The sequence below is a fragment of the Erythrolamprus reginae genome, chromosome 2 (assembly GCF_031021105.1).
Source record: "Erythrolamprus reginae isolate rEryReg1 chromosome 2, rEryReg1.hap1, whole genome shotgun sequence".
Taxonomy (NCBI): Eukaryota; Metazoa; Chordata; class Lepidosauria; order Squamata; family Dipsadidae; genus Erythrolamprus; species Erythrolamprus reginae.
In genome coordinates this window covers 179,285,397-179,304,628 of record NC_091951.1, presented here as the reverse complement: position 1 = coordinate 179,304,628, position 19,232 = coordinate 179,285,397, and the positions used below count along the sequence as shown (strand labels likewise).

General features: G+C 43.2%; 1 protein-coding gene across 1 annotated transcript in view; it reads left to right on the top strand.

Annotated features, from left to right (window-relative positions):
- RBMS2 (RNA binding motif single stranded interacting protein 2) overlaps window positions 1–19,232 on the top strand; it is a 547,749-nt gene that overhangs the window by 453,865 nt on the left and 74,652 nt on the right. The window lies entirely within an intron of this gene.

Here is a 19,232-nt window from a genome sequence, read left to right as displayed (position 1 = left end):
AGGCTGTTGCAACTTGTTTCACAATCTATTGTTTAGCAGAATATGTGACCAAGTTATTGGGAAGTAGAACTTCTCTTTAACATCCTCTCTTTACATCCATCCCCATTAAATCGGTCAAGGAATCGCTGCGTGTCACATGCAGTTCTACTTTTGAACTTGGGCAAGCTATTTTTCCATTCCTTTTTAGCTGATTAGGGATGGGACCCCACTGGCGTCATTGCAGTTCCTGCTTTGGTTACCACTTCCTCCTGCATCCATACCCAACGCATGTCTCATCTCATCTTGCTCTGCAGTTCTTCTTTTGAGAAGCCTTATTCTCAGGCCTGGCGGAGCGCATCCATCGAAATCTGGCCTTAAACCAGTGATGGGCTCCTATGGGTATGGTAAGGCACGCAGAACCGGTAGACAAATTTTGATTTTTTTTCTGTTTTTCCCTTCTGGGTTCTGGATATGTTTTTCCCATCGCAGTAAATGAGGTTGAATATGTATAATTTTAGAAGAGCTGTGCATGTGTGTGTGTGTGTGTATACATACACTTTCTATAGTAGACAATGTATATTTTTGTGTACCTGTGTGCAATATGTATGTACACATATGGAATACATACATAGAATTATATATTTTGGATGTCCAGTAATAGTAAGGGAAATTGTATCTCTTTGAGGTGAGAAGAGGCCAGGCACCCTAACCCAAACCCTGACATGAGTAATGTCAAGTTGGCCATCTTTAAGTCAGCCACATGACCTTTAAGCCACCCCCCAGTCACATGATCATCAAGCCACTCCCACCTGGTCATATGGCTGGCAAGCCACACCCACAAAACAAGCCACGCCTACAATGTGGTAGTAAAACGTTTTGCAGTCCTTCACTGCCTTAAACACTCAGCCATTGTATGAGTCTGTCATTGCCATTTTGTGGGTCAAAGTAATACCACCAGATACGTATGTGTGCAAAGGGAAGAACCACAACCCTCAAACACTCAATAGCTTCCAGTGTTTGCTTTTATTGCATCCCCCCAAATTATAGTTTCCTGCTATTTTGAAGTGGGTGGCTTAAAATAAACTGGGCTTAACATAGGTAAAATTATAAATAGTAAAAGCAAACGCCCAAGCCAGCTGGCTGACTTTGGGCTAGTCATTCACTCTCAGACCAACCCACCTTGCAGGATTGTTGTGGTTTGGGGAAAATAGGAGGAGAAAGAAGGAATGTTATGCATATTCAATACACTGAGTTATTTATAACCTAAGGAAGTTGGATAGAAATCTAACAAACAAACTTGTTCTTTGCGCGGTGCAGAACCACCTTCCGTGAGAGAGAGAGAGGGAAAAAAAACGTTGGCTGTTAAGAGATTATCAATTTCTGAGAAGAAAAGCTGCAGTTAGCAAACTTTTCACATTAGAGAGATGTTTGCTAATTAGAGGGATATTCAAGATACAGTACTATATTTAGTTAACAGTAGTTAAAGGGCTGACAAGAGGAAAATTGAATGTCCACATTGCACATAAATATATTTTTATCTCTATTTTTTTGTCAGGGCTGTGCTTTCTACATATGGAATTATGTCTGTTTGTATATATAACTCCAAAAGCACACCCCGTTCTAACTACAGCATATCGCATTCATATGAGTCACTGTGGGCCACTGAGACTTGGCAAGGAAGCTTCCAATGAGCCCAAAGACAGGCGCTTTGGCTTATCTGCTATGCTTGATTTACGACAAATAAACTAAATCAGAAGACATTTGTTCAGAGACATAATTCAATGTATTTCGGTGTTAGTGTCTAGATCTCGTGCGCAGGGCCAGTCTTTCATCTGGTGTCTGGGGATAATGGGAATTGTAACGCGACACATTTAGGGGTCAACAGGTTGAGAAGAATAAGGAGCAAGTCAATTAAATTAATTCCTCCCGTCTGTTCCTCGTTCCTATGCCAAGTCAATGGCAGAAGCTTATGTCTAAAATAATAAGCATTAATTACATTCTAATTTAAAGTCCGCATGATGTCCCGTTTACATTTTTCAAATATATCTCATCACAGTGGGGGATAAGTATATAATGGAGTGATAACTACTATATTGAAATAGAATTAGTTAGTTTGCTGTTAGTTTGAGAAGGTCAAACCAGCTAGTAGGCATTTTAGGATGGTTGAGAAATTATTATTATTATTATTATTATTATTATTATTATTATTATTATTGTTTGTTGTTATTGTTATTATTATTATTGTTGTTGTTGTTGTTGTTTGTTGTTGTTATTGATATTATTATTATTATTGTTGTTGTTGTTATTATTATTATTATTATTATTATTATTATTATTATTATTATTATTATTAATTGGATTTCTATGCTGTCCCCCTCCGAGGACTCGGGACGGCTCACAACATATAAAATATACAATACATAATGTAATCCAATTAACTAATTAAAAATCTAGAAACCCCCCCCCCCAAAACCATAAAAAAACCCCAATCATTCCATTCACTCCATTCAAATTGGTAGTAGGGACAAACTGGAGACAGAAAAGGAAAACTGGCACAATGTCAAATTTAAGCAAATCATTTAAAAAAAAAAAAAGGCAAGAGAATCTCTCCTGGTTCAACTCTGAGAATTTTATGAAAGAGAAAAGCATCTCATAGTTACCCAAAGATGCTCTCTCCCCCTCCCCCCCAAATGCAACTGGACTTCCTTTGTTTTTCTTTAAGGCTGTTTCATTTCTTGTCCAAGAAACGTCTTCAAAATTGACTGAAGAATGAACTGAAGAAGCTTATTGTATCAAAAGTGAAATGTCTTCAAGGAAAAACCAAAGAACTCCAGTTGCCTTTTAGGGGGGGGGGGGCATTTTTGGGACAACCAGGACTTGGATGACTAAGAATTTCCGTAGACATCCCAGTAAGTACGCTTTCCTCTCGGTATTGAGGACAAATTGAGGGTGGCGAATTGAGTGCGCTCCCTCCTGGTCTTTCGTAAAGCTCTGAAGACCTACCTCTGCCGGCGGGCATGGGGGCCGTGAGCAACGAGATTGTCTCTGGCCAATGTTGTGAATGATTGAATTGGATGGATGTGGGAGGACCGTGCATGGGGTTTTTAGAATTTTGCTAATTTTATATATTTGTTTAAAAATAATTAATTTCTACATATACAATTATTACTCGCTACTTCGCGGTTCATCTTTTGCGGATTCGCTACTTCACGGTTTTACAAAGAGGGCTTAAATCCATGAAATCCATTGAAAATTTTAAATCCATGAAAAATTCTACAGTACTACTGTACTCTATTAAAGAAACTGGTAGGATATGTAGTTCCAGCTGAGAAACATTATAGAATGACTGTTTAACGCAAAGGGTGGGTTTCAAAAGTCCACATAATCGTTAAATACATAAAAAATATATTTCCCCTACTTCACGGAAATTCGTTTTTCACGGGTGGTCTTGGAACGCATCCCCCGCGAAAAACGCCCTGAGTCACTTCAAAAAGGGAGGCACAGAAGTCAAACAAACAAACAAACAAACAAATAAACAAATAAATAAATAATGAATAAATAATGAATAAATAATGAATAAATAATGCATGAATGAATGAATGAATAAATAAATAAAGAATGAATGAATGAATAAATAATGAACGAACGAACGAACAAACAAACAAACAAACATAAACAAACAAACAAATAAATTCTTTTGTGCATCTATTTGATATAATACAGAGAGAAACGGAGCAGTTAAAAAGGAAGTCTAAGAACAAGATGCCCATTTTGTTCTCCATGTGGAACAAGCCCTTTTCTAAGAACAAGTTGCTTTTCTGTTTCCTATGTGAAAAGGTCAAGATGTTTCCTTAAATTCCATCAGCAGTTCTGTATAGCTCTCACTGCAAAACCAGAAAAGAGAAGCAAGAACTGAACACGTATGATGTCACGTCCTGGGGAAGCAAAATTTGGAAAGCTGCCAACTTTCATATATAGCAGTGTACAGCAGCCTAAGGATTCCTTCCCTCCTGAGTAAGCTGGAAGGCACGTGTCTGATGAAAGGTCACTGTGAGATGTTCACTCGGAGGCAGGTTCGTTGTAACCAAAGTCTACTTTATTAAGGCTTGGCTGTTAACGTCCCTAACTGTCAACTGTCAAAACTACTGATCGCGAGGAGAAGGAAAAAGGTTTTTTTTCCTTGGCAGAGGCGTGGCTTTGGCAGCCATTTATTTTCCCGCTTTTTATAATGCAGCCAATCAGCGTCCGTTGTTCAAATATTAAACTTTGTGCAACTTTCCTATTTACATATTCATTCAATATTTACATACATGACAGTCACCATTTTCTTCTTAAAGCAGATGTGATCATTCAGCATGGATAGACAAGGCTGGAGTATAGAAGATACTAGTGGTAGCAACTGAGGTGGAAGCTGTGTGGCAAATGTTGTTATGATTATGATTATGATTAAATTCGATTTCTATGCTGCCCTTCTCCTGACACTCAGGGTGGCTCACAGCAAAAATTAATGCAAACATGGTAGAAATCTAAGTTAAAATACCATCCTAAAAACCCAATATTTAAAATAAATCAATCACATTCATACCATTATGCATGATACACTTAGTCCTTGGCCGGGGCTAGATATTAGAAGCTCAGTGGCCCCAGGCCTGTCGGCAGAGGTGGGTTTTTAATGCCTTATGGAAGATGGAGAGAGTGGGGGCAGTGCAAATCTCCAGAGGGAGTTCGTTCCATAGGGCTGGGGCTGCCACAGAGAAGGCTCTTCCCCTAGGCCCTGTCAGACGACATTATCTGGCTGATGGGACCTGGAAAGGCCGATTCTGTGGGACCTGACCGGTCGCTGGGATACATGAGGCAGAAGACATATATTATATCAATAGATAATATTTCCATTATTTTTTTCCCCAATGCATCACCAGCTGAATCTCAGTCTCATGTCAATATTTGGTAAAGGAATAGCTTTACTTTTAAACAGGTATATATTTCTCAATTTTTCTGCAGGAATCCTCATACAGTTTGCAATGTGGCTTCGTGAGATCAAGTTGACAAACATTTGAGAGACTTTGAGAAGGATGTTTAATTTCAAACAGGAGAAATTTATAAAGGTAGGGGGAGCTATAATAATAAATCAAATAAGATATTTCACCAGAATTTAAATGCCCATTTGTAATAATTTGAATTTTTTAGAAATATCTTGAATATTAAACCACAGAACAAGCTGTTAGATAAAGTGTTGCCTTCAGAGATGGACTTCACATAATTTAACAACTGGTTCACCAAAAAGCAAAAATGTGAGCGTGTGTGCGTGTGTGCGTGCAGTACGCTGATGATACCCAGCTTTACATCTCCACCCCATGTCCAGTCAATGAAGCAGTGGAAGTGATGTGCCGGTGTCTGGAGGCTGTTGGGGCCTGGATGGGTGTCAACAGACTCAAACTCAACCTGGATAAGACGGAGTGGCTGTGGGTTTTGCCTCCCAAGGACAATTCCATCTGTCCATCCATTACCCTGGGGGGGGAATCATTGACCCCCTCGGAGAGGGTCCGCAACTTGGGCGTCCTCCTCGATCCACAGCTCACATTAGAGAACCATCTTTCAGCTGTGGCGAGGGGGGCGTTTGCCCAGGTTCGCCTGGTGCACCAGCTGCGGCCCTATCTGGACCGGGACTCATTGCTCACAGTCACTCATGCCCTCATCACCTCGAGGTTCGACTACTGTAATGCTCTCTACATGGGGCTACCTTTGAAAAGTGTTCGGAAACTTCAGATCGTGCAGAATGCAGCTGCGAGAGCAGTCATGGGCCTACCTAGGTATGCCCATGTTTCAACATCACTCCGCAGTCTGCATTGGCTGCCGATCAATTTCCGGTCACAATTCAAAGTGTTGGTCATGACCTTTAAAGCCCTTCATGGCACTGGACCAGAATATCTCCGAGACCGCCTTCTACCGCACGAATCCCAGCGACCAATTAGGTCCCACAGAGTGGGCCTTCTCCGGGTCCCGTCAACTAAACAATGTCGGTTGGCGGGCCCCAGGGGAAGAGCCTTCTCTGTGGCAGCCCCGACCCTCTGGAACCAACTCCCCCCAGAGATTAGAACTGCCCCTACTCTCCCTACCTTCCGTAAACTTCTTAAAACCCACCTCTGTCGTCAGGCATGGGGGAACTGAAACACCTCCCCCGGGCATGCACATTTTATGTATGGGATGTTTGAGTGTATGTTTGTTAACAAAATGGGGTTCTTTTAAATGTTTTAAATTATATTTGGATTTGCTACAAACTGTTATGTTATGCTGTGAGCCGCCCCGAGTCTGCGGAGAGGGGCGGCATACAAATCTAAATAAATAAATAAATAAATAAATAATGCTTGCATGCACACTTTGCGAACATGGGCACTATGTCACAAACACCACAATTTGCTCGCATACACCATCTGCGCATGTATGTGGCATCAAAAAACACAGCAATATACAGTAGGATGCAATTGCGGCCATGAAGGTGGATGGGCCTAACCCCGTCCGCAGGTCACAACTATTGGCTCATCCGAACTGGTTTGCCTGAACCGGTTCGAACTGACTGAATCCCACTTGCTTTGAATTACAACAATGAAAAAATCAGTAATAAAAAAATAAATAGACTTCTATTACAGTCAAAGACCATCAATATAAATAATACTAATAATAATAATAATAATAATAATAATAATAATAATAATAATAATAATAATAATAATAATAATAAAAGAAAGTATGGATCATCGACATTGCAATCCCAGGAGACAGCAAAATTGAGGAGAAGCAGCTAGAGAAATTAGTGAAATACGAAGATCTAAAAATCGAGCTGCAACGACTCTGGTATAAGCCAGTGAAAGTGGTCTCAGTGGTACTTGGCATGCTGGGCGCAGTACCAAAGGATCTCAACGGACATTTGAAAACCATCAGAATTGACAAAATCTCCATCTGTCAATTGCAAAAGGCCGCTTTACTGGGATCGGCAAACATAATTCGCCACTACATCACGCAGTCCTAGGTGCTTGGGAAGCGCCCGACTGGTGATGAAATACGAAATCCAGCATAGTGATCTCGTTTGCTGTGTTGCACTGACATAACAACAACAACAACAACAACAACAACAACAACAACAACAACAGAACATCCAAGAACCGTTTCAGATTCTTAGAATCTAGACATTTTAGTATCTCTTTGATCCTAGTAGCAGATTCTTGGGTGATAAATGTAGTCCTTGACTTACAGCAGTTCATTGACCATGCAAAGTTGGTCGTCACCCAAGTCAGCAAAGACATGCTAAGTGTTGAAGTTCTTGGATTGTAATGTCTTTATGTCAGGCATTAGGAACCTCTGATCTCCATGTTTTCAGCCTCAGATAGCACTACTAACAGTTCTGGATGATGGGATCTGAAACCCAGCAACTAATGGGGAGCCACGGTTTTTCCATTCCTTTACTCTGAGAAGTTGCTAACGTGCCATTACATAGAAAGGTACAGTATTTGAGTTTCTCAGAGTAACATTTTAGGATAGAACCAGGAAGCAAATACAAAAGACTGTAGAATAGAATGGAGAAGTTTCCAACTCTGTGGTTGTGGTTATACAAGGACTGACAAGCTGCTATTAGCCCAGAAAGACAAATGGATCCCAATGGCACCAGACAGTGTGCTGCCTCCTGGGCCTAATAGTTTTATGAGAGAATTTTGGTTAGGACCGAAGCATAGTTGGAAAACTATAAACCATAATTCTACCTTTTTTCTTTCTTCTTGCACATTATGCTGTCTGAGAGCATACTATTTACATAGGCAGTCCTAATATTGCCACAGCAACATTGGATGATACTACAAAATTCCTTAGAATTTCAGTCAGGTTGTCACCAAAATAGTAATGGACAGTTACTGACTGTGTAATTGAGCAGTGTTTATCAATCTTGACAACTTGAAGATGTGTAAAGTTCAATTTCCAGATTCTGGATTTGAAATCCACACGTTTTAACCCTGTTAAACATGATACTGATCAAAGTAAAAAGGAGACAGTTTTTCCACTGAGGCAGATTGGAAAAGTGATGAGCCATGAAACAAGGAGGAACCTATAAAGCTATAAAATAGACTTAATTCAGGTGGAGTTTTTTTTTAAAAAAATCCATAAAATAAAATTGGACACATTTGACATTAATGTGTATCATATCAAGATTTTGAATAATACAAACTGTTGTGGTTCAGCCTGAGGCTGCTCAGGGACCGACTGCGTCTCTGCTGGCCCCATGACCGGAGGAGGATGACAGCGCAGAGGAGGGGGCTGAATAGTCGGACGGGGGAGAGGAGAGTCAGGAATGGGATGAAGGAGAACAGCATGAGAGCCCCGGGGGGGGGGGGGGCCCTCTCCCCAGCCAGTAGCTTGGAGTCATTAGGTGATGACGCACAAGCTGTCATTGACATGAGACAGAGACGTTCAGAGCAACGAAAGGAGCAGTTAAAGAAATATTATCACCATTGAATTAGAAACAGTTTGGTTTGGGTGTGGTCCTCATCAGCAGGGTTTAAAAGGCAGGCAAGCCCTTGAAGCCATGTGGAGTGTTATCAATTGGAGTTGCAGTGACCTGCTTTGATTCTCGGCGTCTCGGATCTTGGCTTGTGGCCTAGCAGTCTGGAAGACTCGTGGGAGGCGTATGTTTGCTATCTACAGCTTCGTCTTGGCAGCAAGAATCCTGTATGAATTTCCAGCGTTTTCCTGTTTGTAAGGACATTTTCTGTTACCTGTGTTTTCTTTGAATTCTATAAACTGCCTTTGCCTTTTACCGGTGTGTCTGGCTTCTCTTTTTGGGTTGGTTTTAGCTTCCGGAGTGACCCAGACAGAACAACAAACTATCATATATTACGCTAGTCTTAAGAATCTGATGAAACTGTACTCATGATGCATATTATACTGCACTTGAATTACGTTTATAGTAATATATGTTTCTAAAAATGCTTTCCATGGAATGAAAAGTTCAATTTGAAAAACTAGGTAGATTGTTTTCCAAAATGGCTCATAGAACATATCAGGAAACAGCTAATTTGCCAGCTTATAAAACAGATGATTCCACCTCCTCCCCCAACCCTTATGGAGGCTTCATCTTAAAACCCGAAACTTTTGTTGGTATAATGATGGAAAATAATTTACTGCCAAGAGTATTTTAATAAAAGCAGTTATTTTTCTTGAGGGTTCAAGGGTTTTTTTGTGTAGGGCTCCTAGCCTATGGAAATCTGGATGTACCAGATTTGGTATCCGTTGTAAAGTAACACTACAGTATTGTAAACAGAACTGCCAGGTGTCCGAAAACTATGGCAATGGAGCCAGGTGAATGTTTTGATATCAGAGCAACACCTGCTTAGTACAAGTGGTTTCTTTGTGCTATTTATAGACTTGACCTTCTCCCTTGCTTTATCTCTTGCTCACGGTTGCAATTGCGTAGGAACCTCCAATGCCCACCTGCTAATAGCCTTGTCTTACCTAGGCCATCACCTGCAGAGGCTAGCTATTTTCTTCAGCCACGTTGGCTGCTAAAACTAGAAAGCAAGTACATAAGTAGTACAAGAGGTGGTTTCTTCTCTCTTGCTCCACCAGCCCCCTACAACGCAAAACAACCCCAGCAGGGCTCCAAGCCAACCTGCTGATGGACGCAGTAGAGGGGGAGGGCTCTGAGCCATGTTTTCAGTAATCAAGAGTCCCTTTGATTAATATTTCCAGTACTTTGAAGTAATGAGCAAGAATGTGAATAATCTCAAAGGCAAACTAATCAATGCAAGAAGCATAATTAACAAGATGTCTGAATTCCTACTACTACTAAAAACTGACACCTTCGACATTATTTTTGTCTGCGAAACATGGCTAAATGCCTCCCCCCCCGACTCCTCATCACAACAAGAACTGTATATAAAGTGACCAAACCACCCAACCTTTCTAAGGGGCCCTTCACCTTGTATCCATTGGGAGGGAGGGGAGTCTCTTTTTATGCATAAAGAGATATTAATCTATCTATGGATCTATTTGGGTCTTCACCAGGTGAAGAATCTTCAGGAAGGGCAAGAGGATGGGGTGGATCTTACCTCTGTGGGCACCATGTCTTGAAGGGCAGGGGCCATGAAAGAAAAGGTTCCACTCCTGGACCGTGCCCCCAGTCAAAATTCCTTGGTTGCAAGATGTGTAGTATGCCTCTTCTGACAGTATTGAAATAAGATTACCAATGGAAGACTTTTGCAGGGAGACGGGTGGCAAACAAATTTAATAAATAAATAAAATCTTAATGACATTCACTTTTGTCAAGTGCATGTATGTGTTTGCTCTAAGCATGGAGACAGATATTCTCCAACGAGGAAGCAAACATTTCAGACTTGGAAGAGAGGGAAACAGCAGTTTGGTCTGGCCAACCTTGAAGGGTTGGTTTGTACTCTCAAGCCCAGATATAATTGTTTCTGCTCAGTGAAGGCTGTTTGCATTCGTATTCAGCCATCAGCCAGCAATGGGGTACCAGACAATGAGCTACAATTCCCAGCAGACTTTAGATGGCATAGTCGTCCACTCTTGGCCTGAAATACTGAATCATCTTCCTGTTGGAATTCAGCTTCAGGCATTGGATTTTGGAGCTTAAACAGTCCTGACTTCAACATAGAGAGGCTTGGTCTGGGTTTTCTGTATCACCTGCATGTTGTCATGCCTGGCATTTCAGTCTATGGTCTCTGAAGCTACCTTTTAAATTTCCCCAAATGGCACCAAACCAGGGGCACAAGGGATTCTCTGCCTGGTTGCTGGGTGGGCGTGGTCATGGTGGGTGTGGCCTAATTGGCCTCTTGCACCTTGGCGGCGGTTGCATGATTTTGCCCTCCTTGTGCTTTGGATGCCTTCCTCGAGCCTCTGGAAGGCTGAAAATGGCCTCTCCAGGCTCCAGAGGTCCTCTGTAGGCCAGAAGAGGCCCGTTTCAGGCCTTCGCATCCAGCAGGTCCATTTTTCGCCCACCCCAAGGCTTTGTGCCCCCCTGCACTTACCCTGCATCCAAAATAGGCTACAGTATATAGGGACTTCTGGGAGGGGAGGGGACAGCCAGGAGTAGGATTTGGGGGTTCAAAGGTCCTCTCGAACTCCTGCTAATCCCCTGCATGCCACATCTGCACCAAAGGTATTTTATAGAGCGGCCATTTTATTAATGATGGTACAACGGCAGCGCCCATCCTCCGTTCTTCAAGGGGAAACTGTTGCAGCCATTTGCTCTCAGGAAAGGGGGAATCACTAGAGAGCCTGCTGTATTTCCTCAAAACGGCTCTGCTGTTACAGAGCTCTCTTAATAAAAGCAGGTGGCCTGCAACTTTATCTTTTAAGTGAGAGGCTGGTGGGGATTAGGGTTCTTTCTCTCAGGGGAAAGACAAACTGCGTTCCAATACGGCGTTATGTGTGGAACCTGCCATGCTGTGTTTCCCCTTCCCTCATGGCCCCCAACTTCTTCACCACACAGCTTAGCTAGGAGACAATACTAGTCAACATCTTGAAAGCTCTACTTGCTGTTATCTGGTCTTCAGGCAGTTGTTAACTGCACAGCCACTAGAGACCTGAGGGGAAAAGGGCCATCTTCTTTGGGCTGAAGGTGGTAGACGGAATTGGAAAGGCAGCGGATTTGTAAACCTGGCTTATTCCCAGATGTATTGACTGAGATTAGTGGGAAAAGGCTTTGCCAAGCGTTCTGAAACACCCAGCTAAGCATGTATTCCTCTGAACAAGCAAAACGGTTGGTGTCTGCTTGGCAGGTAACAGATGGGCTTGGGGGTGGGGGTCCTTTAAGTTAATTAGCACTAGGATACCGCATAAGCCTCCTGAACCCCTGGTCTGCCAAACAGCCAATTCATTTGCTGCTTATTAGGTGTCCTTGGCCGAAAAGAAGGACAACAATCTTGCGTGAGCATGTCTGGTTTCTGAAAGTAGCCTTTAAAAAAAAAAGCAAAATAGGTAGTTTTGGGGGGTAACAACATTACCCAACTAAACTACTGCAATGGGAAGATGGTCTGTCTAGAGCAGTGTTTCCCAACCTTGGCAACGTGGAGATATTTGGACTCCAACTCCCAGAATTCCCCAGCCAGCGAATGCTGGCTGGGGAATTCTGGGAGTTGAAGTCCAGATATCTTCAAGTTGCCAAGGTTGGGAAACACTGCTCTAGAGAACAGACCTATGCTAGAATTTCTCCTTCAAAAAGTTCCAGCTGCCCACTTTTTAAGGTGCTGTCACCACCACCACCACTGCTCACTTCCCCAAGGTAAAATTTTAATTTACCTATAAAAAGAGACGTGGCGGCACAGTGGTTAGAATGCAGTATTGCAAGCTAACTCTGCCGCCTGCCAGGAGTTTGATCCTGATGGAGCTCAAGGTTGACTCAGCCTTCCATCCTTCCGAGGTGGGTAAATTGAGGACTCAGATTGTTAGGGGCAATATGCTGACTCTGTAACCCACTTAGAGAGGGCTGTACAGCATTGTGAAGCGGTATATAAGTCTTGTTGCTATTGCTAATTGGAGAAAAGAATTCCAACGTGCCACATTAATCTAAGAGGTTTTGCAAGGATGCCTCTATCAGTCAAAATGGGACATAGTGTGGTTGCATAAGCACCCTCGTGCCCTGTTTTCGGCCTTGATGGCCTCCTGCAGCACCCTGCTGGCCAAAATGAGACACAGGGAGACTACACATGCCCCCCGGGGCCCTATTTTGGCTAGCAAAGTGCTGCAGGAGGTATCCATCCTGTCTTCCCACCACCACCCCACCACCCTGCAGAGTACTACAAGGAAAAAAGCAACTTAGAAGGAGAAATTTTCTGATAGTGAGAACCATTAATCAGTGGAACAGCCTGTCACCAGAAGTTGTGAATGCTCCAACACTGGAAGCTTTTAAGAAGATGCTGGATAATCATCTGTCTGAAGTGGTGTAGGGTTTCCTGCCCAAGCAGAGAGGGTTGGACTAGAAGAACACCAAGGTCCCTTCCAACTGTTGTTGTTGTTGTTGTTGTTGTTATTATTATTATTATTATTATTATTATTATTATTATTATTATTATTATTATGTCAATACAACACAGCAAACGAGATCACTATACTGGATTTCGTATTTCATCACTAGTCGGGTGCTTCCCAAGCACCTTGGACTGCGTGATGTAGTGGTGAATTATGTTTGCCGATCCCAGTAAAGCGGCCTTTTGCAATTGACAGATGGAGATTTTGTCAATTCCGATGGTTTTCCAATGTCCGCTGAGATCCTTTGGTACTGCGCCCAGCGTGCCAAGTACCACTGGGACCACTTTCACTGGCTTCTTCTTCTTCTTCTTCTTCTTCTTCTTCTTATTATTATTATTATTATTATTATTATTATTATATTATTTTATTATAATGCTGATCCGGCCCTCGAAGAACTCCAGTTTGACACCCTTGCTCTAAGTGCTGAGTAGGATGGCTTGGAAAAGGCGAAATCAGCAACATAGACTTGTGACTAAGAATTCGTTTCCGTTTTGTAAGTGATCCCCATCTTGCAACCATTCATTTAACAACCATTTGAAATTGCAGTGGCGCTGGGGGAAAAAAAGACTTACAACTGACTCTCATACCTACAACCCTCACATCATCCCTGCGGCCACACAATTCACATTCTGGTGCTTGGCAACTATCATGTATTTGACCACTCAAGGCTCCTCAGGGTCATGCAATCTCCACGTGTGACCTTCCTGGGCTGGTTTCCAACAAGTGAAGTCAATGGGGGAAGCCATTGACTCATTTAATAATCATGGCCAAAAAGGGTTGTAAAATTGGGCACAACTTACTTAACAACCGCCTTGCTTAGCAAGATAAGTTGTTATCCAAACTGTGGTTGTAAATTGAATACAGTGATCCCTCGATTTTAGCGGGGGTTGCGTTCCAAGACTGCCTGAGAAAGTCGAATTTCCGTGAAGTAGAGATGCAGAAGTAAAAACACAATTTTTGGCTATGGACAGCCAAAAACTACCCCCGTGCACCCTTTTCCAAGGCCGCGCAAGGAGCTGGGCTTGAAGTTGGGGGTTGGGAGCGACGAAAGTGCGGAGGCCGGCAAAGATTGTTTTGAATGTCAGCCACCCCCACCCCCCCAGTGCCTCCGCCCCCCTCGCCGCTACCCCCGCCCGCCCGATCCGCCCCTCTCACCGGCTTTCTTGGGGCACGGGTCCTTCTACAGCAATGCTGGCAGCTACGGCTTCTCGTCCTCATTCGGCCGCTAGCCGATCTGAGCACTTTGAGAATGCCCGCCCCGCCCCTCTCACAGTCCCTTAGCTGAGAGCGCTTTTGTCCCAGCTGTCAGCGAGGGGGCTGCAGGAGAGGCGGGGCAGGCGTTCTCACAGAGAGAGAGCAACAGACAGAGCGAGATAGAAAGGAGAGAGGGAGAGAGAGTGAAAAAGAGAGAGAGAGCAAGAGGGGGGAGAGTGGAAGGTAGAGAGAGAGAAATGATAGAAAAAAGGGGAGAAAAAAAGAGAAATGAGAAAATGATTGAAGCAGAGAATGACAGGAAAGAGAGAGAAAGAGAGAGAGAAGTGACTCTTGGGGATGACGTATGACGTCATTGGGTGGGGAAAACCGTGGTATAGAAAAAAAACAGCGGAGTATTTTTTAATTAATATTTTTTGAAAATCCGTGTATAGCTGTTTTGCGAAGTTTGAACCCGTAAAAATCGAGGGATCACTGTACTGCATTGATTTCCTTTCAAGCTCTAGGAATGCCTCTCATAGGAAACCGTCAGAATTCTCTGACTTTGGAATAGCATAGTGTGAGAACAACTGTGATTTCTTCAATAAACCATGGTTGAACAAACCGTATCTTAAGATAATTTAAGAAATCATTGATTGAAAACAGCTTCACGGCAATAGAACTGTAATTTTGGCCTTCTTGTACTGGGAATTAAAATGCAGTGGGGCTGATTTCTGTAACACGTATTGTATGTTATACTGTGTAGTTCAGTGGTGGCGAACCTATGGCACGGGTGCCACAGGTGGCACGCGGAGCCATATCTGCTGGCACGCGAACCATTGCCCTAGCTCTGCTCCAACGTGCATATGTATGCAGGCCAGGTGATTTTTTTGGCTTGCACAGAGGCTCTGGGAGGACATTTTTGGCTTCCAGAGAGCCTCCAGGGGGATGGGGGAGGGTGTTTTTACCCTCCCCCAGATCCAGGGAAGCATTTGGAGCCTGGGGATGGTGAAACATGAGCCTACTGGGGCCCCCAGAAGTTGGGAAACAGGCTGTTTCTGGCCTCCAGAGGGCCTCCGGAGCTGTTTTCGCCTTCCCCAGGCATTGAATTATGGGTGTGAGCACTCGCACATGCATGATAGTGTACACCCACGCTCTTTCGGCACCCGAGGGGAAAAAAGGTTCGCCATCCCTGGTGTAGTTGCTCAGTATCTTGTTGGGGGAATGTGTGCTTGTGTATCTCTGTATGCATTCCTTTCTCACAAACAAGAGTTGTGTGTGATGCATTCATTCATTCATTCATTCATTCATTCATTCATTCATTCATTCATTCATTCATTCATTCATTCGATTTTTATGCCGCCCTTCTCCTTAGACTCAGGGCAGGTTACAACATGTTAGCAATAGCACTTTTTAACAGAGACAGCATATTTTCCCCACAATCCAGATCCTCATTTTACCCACCTCGGAAGGATGGAAGGCTGAGTCAACCCTGAGCCGGTGATGAGATTTGAACAGCTGACCTTCTGATCTACAGTCAGCTTCAGTGGCCTGCAGTACAGTACTCTACCTGCTGCGCCACCCCGGCTCTTTGCTGAATTCAAGGCTGTGTTTGCAAATACAGAATTCTTGTAAATATACAGTGCAATGGAACTAGTACCTATGGGTATGCATAGCGGATCCAGCGCTTGCGAGTACACAAAGTACTTCTCTTCTGTTTAGAGGGTGGCCTTTTCCCCTCTGACTTTAGATCTTATCACAATGAGCTTACGGGAATCAGTCAAGAATGATCCCTATCAGGCATCCGGCTGTTGGAAGGTGAATAGTGCTACTGATAGTGCTACATTTCAAGAAACCCTGAGTTCGCCAAAATTCAGGATTTTCCATGTATCGTGCCCAAGCCTGGATAGAAACCTAGATCTTCAGTGACAGGAGCAACGCCATGCCGCAATCATGTCAACACAGAGGCAAGATGACCCCCTACTATTATGAGAAGAGGTGGCACAATCGGTGGAGTGCAATACTGCAGGCCACTAAAGCTGACTGCTAGATCTGCATGTCAGCCGTTCAAATCTCATCACCGGCTCAAGATTGACTCAGCCTTCCATCCTTCCGAGGTGGGTAAAATGAGGACCCGGATTGTGGGGGCAATAGGCTGGCTCTGTTAAAAAGTGCTACTGCTAACATGTTGTAAGCCACCCTGAGTCTAAGGAGAAAGGCGGCATTTTTTTTTTAAAAAAAATCAAATAAATAAATAAATAAATACTCTGTATAAAGTTAAATTTAATGGCTCTGCTTTGGATCTAGATTGAAGATATAAAGTTAAATTTAATGGCTCCGCTTTGGATCTAGATTGAAGATACAAAGCTAAATTTAACAGCTCTGCTTTGGATCTAGATTGAAGATATAAAGTTAAATTTAACAGCTCTGCTTTGGATTTAGATTGAAGATATAAAGTTAAATTTAACAGCTCTGCTTTGGATCTAGATTGAAGATATAAAGTTAAATTTAACGGCTCCGCTTTGGATCTAGATTGAAGTTCTAGGTTCCACGGGCAGAAGTCAAGCCACCCTATTGGAAACTGTTTGGCTGCATAAGAAGCCAGAGGCTACGGGGAAGCAAATGTGTGGACTCAGCAGCATGAAGGAATTCTGAAGAACCATTGGGTCACTTTGAGCTCAGCAACAGCTGGACAACCTCAAAGTTTTGGCAGCAGAACATCCAGAGAAGCACCTATTCCCTAAATCAGGGGTGAGGAACGACGGCCCTTTTATGACTTGTGGATTCAACAGAAATGAGGAGGTGATAAGCTGCTTGGGAAAGCCAAGAGAAATAATCAAAACCATAAAAATGTGAATATTTTGGACATGTGATATGACACCCGGAAAAATACAACATACCTCACTTCATCCTCCAGGGAATAATTGAAGGCAAATGAGGTCTGGGCAGAAAAAGAACAACCGTGGCTTCAAAATCGAAGACAGACTGGTTTGGTCAAAACTCAGCTGCACTTTTTCATGCGGCTGTTGACGATAAAAAGAAGATTCACCAACAAGGCGCCAATGTCTGATGACAGATGTGGCACAAGAAGTAGGACTTCCAACTCCCTGAATTCCTGAGCCAGCATGTGTTGGCTCAGGAATTCTGGGAGTTGAAGTCCACAAGTCATAAAGGGACCGTCATCCCCCACCTCTGCTCTAAATACTATTCTTCCACCCAATAAGACAACTGGTCTTGACTGGACTGGGCGGGATTAACACCCAAGTCTTGGCCCAAGTCTTCTCGGTAGCTTGAAGCACTCAAATCAAGAAGTCACCTTCCTTGAGAAAGTCCAGCCGTAGATGGTTGAAGAGCTCCAAGGCCTCCTTTGTTGCTGTTCGCAAGACCAACAGAAAACGAGAGCACGGCCATCTGAATGCAAAACATCTCACAAATTTTATCCAAAAGTTTACAGTGGAAACATTGCTGCACATGTCTGTACAAAAATCCAAGTATGAATCAGGTTTTTTTTTTAATGCATACAGTTATTGGCACATGGTGCCTCCCTAAATTGCTGGCCTGGCTTCGTTTGTTTGTTGCTTCCCCTCCATTTAACTTCTCTTTTGAGAAATATCTGCCAGGGTTCACAGCAGCCACTCTTTTCCCGTCTGTGCTGTGTCGCCCCTCCTCCCCTCTTCCTGCAGCTACTTCCTGAGATAAAGTTCAAAATGAAAAAAACCAGAAAGCTGCCCTTTGGTTTCCCTCACACAAGGCATTTGCTGGTGAGAGGTTGGTACAGTCAGACTCGAAGCTGTTTTCAGAGGCACAGTTCTGTTCTGAGGGTCTTCACCTGGGCCCAGAATGCGGCTCACCAAATGTCACTAAACTACAATTCCCTTTGCTGGCATAGCGCGTAATAAAGGGCTGTGGAAGTTGTAGTACAGCGGCATATGGAAGATCACAAATCACCTTTTGTTTTAAGGTCGTAGACAAACACTCTTTTTGTTCTAAGGTTCGCCCAGCCTTCCTCAACCAGGCACCTTCAAGATATGCTGGATTGCAATTCCCATTTTTCCAGCCAACATTACAAGACTCTTTATGTCTATGTTTGTCCATATCCCCCTCTTCATTTCTCCTTCCATAGTTTTATGCAACCCACAGTATCCTGCCCAGATACTATGCTGAGATTTGGGTAGGGTGGCCACACACTTAATTCTGCCGACCTTCATAATATCTAGCTACCCTGCACAATCCAGATCCAGATATTTAAGGTTTGGCTCTCATTTGACTTCCACTGTTTCTCTTCCTAAGCAGTCCTGAAAATTACTGTATAATTCAGCAGGAGCAAAGTGGGGATTCCTGATAGAGCCAATTTTTTTTTTACAGAACTGGAGAAAAGTCAGTAAAAATAAAGTAAACTGAATTTAAATGATGTACTTCCTATTGGCCTTTCAAGTAGAATTAGGTACACCGAAAGAGAAAAATGTAACACCAACACATCTTGCAACTTTTCCTTTCAAAGTTGCTCTAGAATAAGGAGAGGGAAAATGTGTAATAACATCTGGATTTTTTTAAAGGCTGGAGGGAAGTTGTGGGGAGTTGCTGCAGCCTTTTTGGAGGCAATGAGACAGACAGGATGTGGGTCCCCAGAGCAGATAAAGATATAGAGCAGCTCAGAAACCACATTTTTAAAGAACTGTGTGTGCATGTGTGGGGGAGGAGTTGGATGGGAGTTCCCCAAACATTGACAGCTCAATCGATTCGTTGGCCTTCCCAGCGGGAGGAAAAGTATCTGCTGCTGTAGACATGTGGGTTGATTGCAAGACATGGTCTCACAAAGTGGATTAAGTGTTCCTCCTTCTATGCCTTGCTTAGAATTGAGCTATGGGCCCAAGTGTAAGGGAAATATTTGAACTTGATGTGCATAAAACCCCTGGCAGTCTTGCCTTTCAACGCTTAAGAATGCAAAACCAAAATGCAGAAATATCTTGGGAGTTCTTGCTACTTCGTGGCCACCGACGCAGCTCACTCCATCCTATAACTCAGTGTTTCCC